This window comes from Medicago truncatula, chromosome 2, assembly GCF_003473485.1.
Source record: "Medicago truncatula cultivar Jemalong A17 chromosome 2, MtrunA17r5.0-ANR, whole genome shotgun sequence".
NCBI lineage: Eukaryota > Viridiplantae > Streptophyta > Magnoliopsida > Fabales > Fabaceae > Medicago > Medicago truncatula.
In genome coordinates, this window is record NC_053043.1 from 27,710,050 (window position 1) to 27,720,264 (window position 10,215).

The window sequence follows — 10,215 nt, forward strand, 5'->3', positions numbered from 1 at the left end:
GGTAACAATTTCGAGATCAGGCCTGCACTACTCAATTTGGTGCAGCAAAATCAGTTTTCTGGATCACCCACTGAGGATCCAAATCTCCATATTTCTTCCTTCCTTAGACTCAGTGGCACTATAAAAGAAAACCAAGAAGCCGTAAGACTTCATCTCTTTCCCTTTTCCTTAAGGGATAGAGCTAGCGCTTGGTTCTATTCCCTAGAAGTCGGTTCCATCACTTCATGGGATCAAATGAGGCGAGCATTCCTTGCCCGATTCTTTCCCCCCTCTAAAACCGCCAAACTAAGAGACCAAATCACGCGGTTCAATAAAAAAGATGGGGAGTCTTTCTATGATGCGTGGGAGCGTTTCAGGGAAATGCTTAGACTTTGTCCCCACCATGGTTTAGAAAAGTGGCTCATAGTCCACACTTTTTATAATGGCCTAACTTATACTACTAAGATGTGTGTTTATGCAGCCGCAGGTGGAGCACTAATGAATAAGAACTACACAGAGGCTTATGCTTTGATTGAAGATATGGCTCTGAATCACTACCAATGGACCAACGAAAGAGCCATCACCGCCTCTACACCCTCCAAGAAGGAGGCAGGTATTTACGAGGTCTCTGATTATGATCACCTTGCTGCTAAGGTCGATGCATTCACTCAAAAATTTGAAAAACTCAATGTTAATGCTGTCACACCTTCTCCTATCGAAGTAGTAAAATATAGTATCGTTCCGTCAGGGAGTTATGAATTCAATTAACTTTTGATAAATGATTAGACTAAAGATTTATAAGGTAGAAAAGTTTGGGTTTTTAATTTAAAGCAAATAATAAAAGAAAAGATAAAAGCCTTGATATTATTGGTTCATCTAAATGACAAGTCCTTCACAAACCAAACTATAAGCTTATAACTTTATGTTAGACCTAATTTCTCAAGACAGTTTCTCTTTTGTTCCTCTAGCAACCAAGCCTATTTTGCTGACTTGATTACTATTAGATTTTGGTTCCTCTAACAACCAAGCCTATTTCGCTGACTTGATCATTATTAGTTCCCTTGAAGATCGAAACTATATGTCTCAAAGATTTCAAAGACTATTTCGCTGCCTTTGAAACCCTTGTCTAAATTCACTTGTTCGAATATCAAAGCTCCACTTTCGTTTTATGAATTGATATTTGAGATGATGGATAAACAATTATCAAACCCTCCACTTTCGTTTCCACAGTTTGATAATGGTTGATCCATGTTAAAGCGGTGAATTTAGATAAGAAATTAGGGTTACATAAGATTAAGGCTTAGAGCTTGGTTTGATTAGGATTATGTCATTTAGACTTATCCAACAATCCCAAGACAAAGAGAAGTCTACTCACTAATGTTCATCGTAGACAAGGGGAAGAAGAGAGAAAGCATAAAAGTAAATAACAAGAAAGTAAAAGAACTTTTATTAGAAAGACAATTGTCACATATTGTATTCCAAGAAAAGATGAATATTTGTGATGGCTAGCTACTCTATTTATAGCATACATTCGACTTAAAATCTAAGCAATTACATTACTAGAATGTTCCACATGAAACTGCGGGCTAAAAATATAGTAGCTTTAAATCTAAGCAAAAGCAGCAAAAGTGACTTTGGAGGGTGGCACGGCCGTGCCAATTCTAGCACGGGCCGTGCCAAGCTTCTGACTTTGGGGGAGACATATTTTGTCTCCAAATCTTCGTATTTTCGTACCGAATCAGCTCCAAATCCCTTTCTTTTGCTCCAAGACTCAATCCATCAAATATTCGTTCCTGAAATATAACAATATGGAATTAAAGTAAAATAGTTCAAAAAAGAAATAATATAAATATAAAATAAGCCTAAATCTAATTAAAACGAAACTAAATAACATATTAAAATAGATAATAAATGACTCATCAGGTATATTTGGTCATATTGGTGTTGATTGTCAGTTAGGTAGTGCTACTAATAGTATTGAACAATTGAATTATGCTCAATACAACCAAGGAACGAGGCCAAATCAAAACTTTTATAAAAACCCTCAAGGTTCCTATGGACAAGTAGCACCACCTGGCTATACAAACAACCAGAGGGTGGCTCAGAAATCAAGTTTGGAAATTTTGTTGGAAAATTGCATGATGAATCAAAATAAACAACTTCAAGAACTGAAAAACCAAACAGGATTTCTGAACGACACTCTCTCCAAACTCACTACCAAGGTTGATTCTGTCGCCACACACACTAAAATGCTTGAGACCCAAATCTCCCAAGTGGCCCAACAAGTGGCCACCTCTTCTCAAACACTAGGAGTATTTCCCGGTCAACCCGAAACAAACCCCAAAGCTCATGTCAATGCCATTTCTTGTGGGGGTAGTAAGTTGGAAGAGACCATTGCGAAAGCCAAAAGTATTAAGGGAGAGAGTGTTAGGCTTTTAGGTATGAAAGGTGTGATAGAAAGTGAGAAACCACTTGATAAGAACAAAGCCCTTTCCCCATTAAGGCTTACTAAGCTTAACTTGGAGGCTCAATTCGATAAGTTCGTCAACACCCTTAAGAAGATCTGCATTAAGATTCCCCTTGCGGAAGCTTTGTCTTGAATGCCTCTATATGCCAAGTTTATAAAAGAAATTTTTTCAAACAAAAATGCTATAGACCACAAAGAGACAATAGCTTTAACTAGGGAAAGTAGTGCAATCATCAAGAAGCAACCCCAAAAGCTTAGAGATCCAGGTAGTTTTGCCATCCCTTATGTGATAGGGAAAGAAACCGTAGACAAAGCCTTGTGCGACTTAGGAGCCAGTGTTAGTTTGTTGCCTCTATTCCTCTTTAAAAAGATGGGAATAGGAGAGTTGAAACCTACCGAGATGACATTAAAGTTAGCCGATCGTTCTATTATCCCCATAGTTGGATACGTTGAGGACATCCCCGTTAAGATAGAAGGGATATACATCCCGACTGACTTTGTGGTTGTTGACATCGAGGAAGACCATGATTGCCCTATGATTCTAGGAAGACCCGTCCTCACCACTGCGGGTGGTATAGTTGATGTTCAGAATATGGTAGGATAGTTTTTCAAGTGAGTGATGATATGGTAGGATTTGAGTTCGAGAATGTTATGAAAGGTCCTGCCCTTTATTATTGCAATATGATTAAAGAACATGATGTGAAAGAACGCTTTTTAGCGTCATCTACACAATACGATCTCTTTGATCCTTTCTAATGGACACTTTCTAACGTCAAGCTAATGACTATAAAGAAGTGCTTCATGGGAGGCAACCCACGCATTTAACCACTTTTGTTCGTTTCTTTTTTTCTATTATTTTAAGTTGTTTTGTAGGTAATTGTCCGAATATGATTCAAGAAAATGAAAAAATTTTGAAGCCCGTCATCCAGAACCTTGGCACGGCCCGTGCTTACATTGGCACGGCCATGACAGATCTTGCCAAGCCAAAACCACGCCACAATTCCAGGAAGTTGGCACGGCCCGTGCTAAGGTTGGCACGGCCGTGCCCGACCATCAGGTATGAATAACCACATCTTTTGGCCCTCTTCTTCCTTCACTCTCAACCACAAACATCTCTCCACCTTCAAACTTCTCTCTAAAACCTCCATAACCACAAAACCTTAAACCTCCATATCTACCTCAAAACCTCACCAATTCACACAATTTCTCCACCCAATCAATCACAAACACTATTCCACTCATAACCCCCCATTTAGAAACAACTTTCATCCATCCAAACCAACATCACCCAAATTCGTAACCCTCATTAACCTAACCCAAAAACCAGAAATTCTTCACCAACCTCCATAACCCAACTCCTAAAACTCACTTCAACCTTCACCACACCACTAAACAAACCTTTTCCACCAAAACAACCCAAAAACAAACCATCACCACCACCACACCAAATAAAAAGCAAGGTCAAGGCAATGGCTTCAAAGAGAAGTGGAAAAGAAGTTGCAAGTTCATTAGGGGGCCCTCCTCCAAAGAAGAAAACACAAGCCAAGAATCATGGCATAACCTTCAGGGACAATAAGCAAAGAGATAGGTATAAAATTCTAATTTCTAAACCTTTACATCCTTGTAGGTACCCTGATAATTATGACTTGAATAAGCTAGGACTTAAAGACAATGTGTTTAATCTATTAGAAAGGTTAGGATGGGTTGATATGTTGAGACCTATGAGAGGGTATGAGAATTTCACCTACGAATTTTTAAGTTCTATTGTTTTTACGAAAGATAGGTTGAATTTTGATAATCCTAACTGATGAGATAAAACCGCAAGTGCACGGTCTTACCGAAGTAGTATAAAAGAGTATCGTTCTGACAGGGAGTAGTTCAATTTAATTAACCTTTAGAGATGATTAGAAGAGAGAAGAGAATTGTAAGTTGGGGGTTTTTAAACGGTTAAAAAGCAATATAATAAAAGAGCCTTGGGATCGTTGGTTTCATCTAAATAACAAGTCCTTCTCAAACCAAAACCATAAGCTTATAATGTTATGTTAGACCTAATTTCTCAAGACAATTTCTCTTAAGTTCCTCTAGCAACCAAGCCTATTTCGCTGACTTGATTACTATTGGATTTTGGTTCCTCTAACAACCAAGCCTATTTCGCTGACTTGATTGTTATTAGTTCCCTTGAAGATCGAAACTATATGTCTCAAAGATTGCAAAGCCAATTTCGCTGACTTTGCAATTCTTGTCTGAATTCACTTGTTCGAATATCAAAGCTCCACTTTCGTTTTATGAATTGATATTTGGAATAATGGACGAACAATTATCAAACCCTCCACTTTCGTTTCCACAGTTTGATAATGGTTAATCCATGTTAAGACGGTGAATTCAGATAAGAAATTAGGGTTACATAAGATTAAGGCTTAGGGCTTGGTTTGATTAGGATTATGTCATTTAGACTTATCCAACAATCCCAAGACAAGAAGAAGTCTACTCACTCATGTTCATCGTAGACATGGGGGAGAAGAGAGAAAGCATGAAAGTAAAAGACAGGAAAATAAAGGAAAGGAAAAGAACTTTATTTAGAAAAGCAATTGTCACTTATTGTATTCCAAGTAAAGATGATTATTTGTGATGGCTAGCTACTCTATTTATAGTACACAATTGACTTAAAATCTAAGCAAGTATATTCCAAGAATATTCCTCAGTAGATTGTGCGCCAAAATAGAATAGCTTGGAGTCCAAGCAAAAGCAGCAAAAGGTCTCTGGAGGGTGGCACGGCCGTGCCAAGGCTAGCACGGGCCGTGCCAGGCTTCTGACTTGTGGGAGATATATTTTGTTTCCCAATCTTCGTATTTTCGTGTCCAATTTGCTCCAAATCCCTTTCTTTTGCTCCAAGACTCAATCCATCCAATATTCTTCCCTGAAATATAATAAATTGTAATTTAAAGTAAACTATCCTAAAAAGGAAATAATACTAATATAAAATAATATAAAATCTAAATAAAACTAAACTAAAAAGCATATTAAAATAGCATATAAATGACTCATCAAACTCCCCCATACTTGAATCTTTGCTTGTCCTCAAGCAAAAGGCATAAACATAGTAGCATCAACAGTTAAATCAAATGACAATTTAATTAAAGCACATGTCTCCTCAAGGGCTTAAATCCCAAATGTACACTAATCACAAACTCAAGTATTTCTTGAAATCTTTATTCTACCCAACGATCAAGTTTTAAGTGAGTGTGTGTGTGAAGTCCAACCCTTTTCTTGCTTTTGTATAAGATAGGCATTATGAGGAAACATGGTCTAATCCTAGCACTAAACTAACCAAGAAAGATTCCTTCTACAATTCATATAAGAGAGATGGGAGTATTTGAGAATTTTTGTTCTTTGCCATATGCACATTTTAAGTTCTTTATTTAAGGAACAACATTTTCACGTAGGAGGTCGGAGGGCCTACCCCCTTCCCCAATCTAGATTCAATGGTATCCCTTAAAACATCGTCTTCACGTAGGAAGTCGGAGGGCCTACCTCCTTCCCCAATCTAGTTTCAACGATGCTTTTTAAAGTTTTTTCTCAAGATAACAATCACCTTCACGTAGGAAGTCGGAGGGCCTACCTCCTTCCCCAATCTAGATTCAGCGATGAGATCTTGGAATTTATTTGGCTTTTTGGCTTTTTATGATCTCCCTTATACTCACTTATACTACTGGCGCTTTGAGAGTCTTTAAAGGTTAATGCACCACTAAGATTAGAACGCGTTTCCTTAAAATACCTATTCATACATTTACTCAAGGGAAGCAACTTTGTGTTTTTCTCATTGGAGAATTTTATTCACTTTAAAACAAGATGTGGTTATATCAAGAAGACTTAAAACACAAGAGTTTGCTTTTATGTACAAGAATCAACAAAATAAGAGGAGACAATGAAAATTTTTGTGTCATGATGTTTTCAATAAAAATTAGCTACTTAACCATGCCTTTTACAATAAAACAAAACAAAAGAATAAAGTTCAAGGGAGTTTGGAAACACTACGACTAAAGACACTTTATTAGGCTCCCCCCAAACTTAGGAGAAGCATTGTCCTCAATGATTCAAGATAAAAGAAAAGTAGAAGAAAAGGAGAGGTAGAAGAGTGAGATAGAGTTTGAAGAGATAAGGTGAAAAAGAGGAAGAGGAAAGCTCACATTTTTATTGAGGTCCATAGGGAGGGCCCTGAAGGTGTAAGTGTTGCATCATGTTCCGAAGCATTTGGTTATTTTATTCGGATATGCGGTTGCCCCGTAGGACATCATTTCTTAGCCCAGATAATTCAACACCTTGCCTTTGTTGCTCGGTGCTTATCCGTTGTACCTCGGTTTGCATCCATGCCCATCTTTCATTGTTGTCGTTATGGTCATGGGGCTCTTCTTCATGGTGCATGTGGGCACCTTCTTCGTCACCTTGATTATGCTCTTCATGTACCTGTAATCCATCACCAACATACAACAAATTTTCCTCCACCTCGGGGTTAGTCCGAGATGGGTTAGGAAGTAGAAATAAAAGTGGTATGCGAAGTTGAAGTGCATAAGTCATGGGTGGGTGAACCTTAATGAAGTTCATAGCAACAAGGGTTTCAATATTAAGTCTATTGTTGCCCTCAATTGGATTTATCCCATCTTCCTCACCTACTCCAAACTTCCTAGCGATGAAGGTAATGATACCACCGACTACTATCTCAGCTCTATTGTCAGGTCTAGCTCCTATGGAGGAAAGGTAGTCAAGTAGGTAGAAACAAGTATTAACGGGGTTGTTACTAAGCATTGCCCAAAGCATAAAAAGTTCATCCGTCCTAGTTGTTCCTACTTCTTTTCTACCCCAAATGGTACAAGCCATGACTCTTTGGAGGTATCTAAGCACGGGGTTGTGAATGTTACTAGCCTTGTTGTTGCGAGGATTGTATTGCCTTAACCCGGTAATGCGTTTCCAAAAGAGAGCGGGGTCATAGTGTTCTGACTTTAAATTTGGATTCCAAGAGTCATGGATGAACCCCGCATTTGCAAAGTCCATCTCTAAACAGAAATTTTCAAGAGACATCTCGTAATCCAAATTCAAAAGTCGGAAAGAGACTCTATGATCGGGGTTGTCAAAATTCACCTTATCCTTCGTAAATTCAATAGAACTGAGGAATTCATAAGTGAAATTTTCGAAGCCTGTCATAGGTCTAAGCATATCAACCCATCCTAAATTTCCTAGTAAGCTAAACACATTATCCCTTAGTCCTAGCACACTCAAAGTATAAGGATCTGGATATCGACAAGGATGCAAAGGTTTAGAGAGAAGAATTTTATACCTGTCCCTTTGCTTGGTATCCTTGAAGATTATGCCATGATTCTTGGCTTGCGTTTTCTTCTTTGGTTGTGGTTCTCCGAAAGAGCTTGCTCCACCTTTCCTAGATGCCATTAATCCGGAACCTAGGTTGACCTTTTGTGTTTTGGGTGAAGGTTGGGTTTTGGGAGATGTTTTGGGTAGAAAAGGTTGGTTGGGTGATGGGGTTGGGGTTTGAGAAAGTGTTAGGAGTTGGTTTGGGTGAATTGATGAAGAATTTGTGGGTTTTTAGGTAGGTGAATGGGGGCTACGAATTTGATGATATTTGGGAGGGATGGAGGAAAGTTGTTTTTGATTGATGGGTTATAATTGAAATGGGTTTGTGATTGATTGGGTGAAGAAATGATGTGAAATGGTGAGGTTTTGGGGGATATATGGAAGCTTTGAAATTTTATGGTTATGGAGGTTTTGGAGAGAAGTTGAAATGGAAAGAGAGTTTGTGGTGGAGAATGAGGGAAGAAGAAGATGAAAAGGTGGGTTTATCCTTACCTGTAGTCGGGCACGGCCGTGCCAACCTTAGCACGGGCCGTGCCAACTTTCTGGATTTAAGCTGGCATTTGGATGGTTATGGTCTGGCACGGCCGTGCCAGTGTGAGCACGGGCCGTGCCAAGGTTCTGGACATTGGGCCTCAAAATTTTTCTCGTTTTGCTTGAATCACCTTCGGACAATTACCTACAAAATAACTTAAAAACAAAAACGAAAGCAGTTAAATACGTGGGTTGCCTCCCACGAAGCGCTTCTTTATAGTCATTAGCTTGACGTTATAAGAAAGTGTCCTTAGAATGGATCAAAGAGGTCATGTTGTGTAGATGGCGCTAATAAGCGTTCTTTCACTTTATGACCTTTAATCATATTACAAGAATAGAGGGCGGGACCTTTCATATAATTCTCCAACTCAAATCCTATCAACTCATCACTCACCTGAAAAACAATCCTACCGTTTTGAACATCTACTATAGCACCCGCAGTGGCGAGAAAGGGTCGTCCTAAGATTATAGGGCACACATTGTCCTCATCTATGTCAAGCACCATGAAATCAGTTGGGATTTCCATCCCTTCTATTTTAACGGGGACGTCCTCGATGTATCCGACAGGTTGGATATCAGAACGATCGGCTAACTTCAATGTTGTTTCAGTAGGCTTTAGCTTGCCTAACCCCAGTCTTGTAAAGAGAGGTAAGGGCAACAGACTAACACTAGCTCCTAAGTCACACAAGGCATGGTTTAAGGTTTCATTCCCTATCATACAAGGGATGGCAAAACTTCCGGGATCTCTAAGCTTTGTAGGTGGCTTCTTGATGATTGCACTATTGTCCTTTGTCAAAGCTATTGTTTCATTATGATCTATAGCCTTTTTCTTTGAAAAAATTTCTTTTAAAAACTTGGCGTATAGAGGCATACGAGACAAAGCTTCAGCATAGGGGATTTTAACGCAAATCTTTCGAATTATGTTAAAGAGTTTAGTGAATTGAGCCTCCAAGTTGAGCTTAGTAAGCCTTAAAGGTGTTAGGGCTTTGTTCTTATCAAGCGGTTTCTCACTTTTTATCACACCATTCTTACCCAGACACCTGACACTCTCCTTCTTGACATATTTGGCCTTAGTAACAGTCTCTTCTATCTTACTACCCCCTAGAAAAATAGCGTTGACATGGGCTTTGGGGTTTGTTTCAGGCTGACCAGGAAAGACTCCTGGTGTTTGAGAAGAGATGGCCACTTGTTGGGCCACTTGGGAGATTTGGGTCTCAAGCATTTTGGTGTATGTGGCGATGGAATCAACCTTGGTATTGAGCTTGGAGAGAGAGTCGTTCAGAGATCCTGTTTGGTTTTTTAACTCCTGAAGTTGTTTATTTTGATTCATCATGCAATTTTCCAACAGTATTTCCAAACTAGATTTCTGAGCTACTCTCTGGTTGTTTGTATAGCCAGGTGGTGCTGTTTGCCCATAGGAACCTTGAGGATTTTTGTAAAAATTTTGATTTGGCCTCATTCCTTGGTTGTATCGAGCGTAATTCAGTTGCTCAATATTGGCAGCACTACCTAACTGACAATCAACACCTGTATGACCAGTTATACCACTGACTTCACAAGTAGGGGATGCAGGGGAAGGTTGGGCAGCATTAACATTAAGTTTTTCAATTTTTTGTGTTAATGCCTCAACCTTAGCAGCAAGGTGGTTATATTCAGAGACTTCGTGTATACCTGCCTCTTTCTTAGAGGGAGTAGGAGTGGTGACGGCTCTTTCGTTGGTCCATTGATAGTGATTTTGAGCCATGTCCTCAATCAATGCATAAGCCTCCGTGTAGTTTTTGTTCATTAGAGCTCCACCTGCAGCTGCATCAACAGACATCTTAGTGGTATATGACAAGCCATTATAAAACGTGTGGACTATAAGCCACTTCTCT

At 39.1% G+C, this 10,215-nt stretch overlaps 1 non-coding gene across 1 annotated transcript; it reads right to left on the reverse strand.

Moving 5' to 3' along the window:
• Positions 1 to 282: 282 nt before the first annotated feature.
• Positions 283 to 389, reverse strand: LOC120578781 (small nucleolar RNA R71). The gene has a single exon (XR_005644592.1). It is a non-coding gene; the product is annotated as a small nucleolar RNA R71 (small nucleolar RNA).
• Between the last annotated feature and the right edge of the window lie 9,826 nt (positions 390 to 10,215).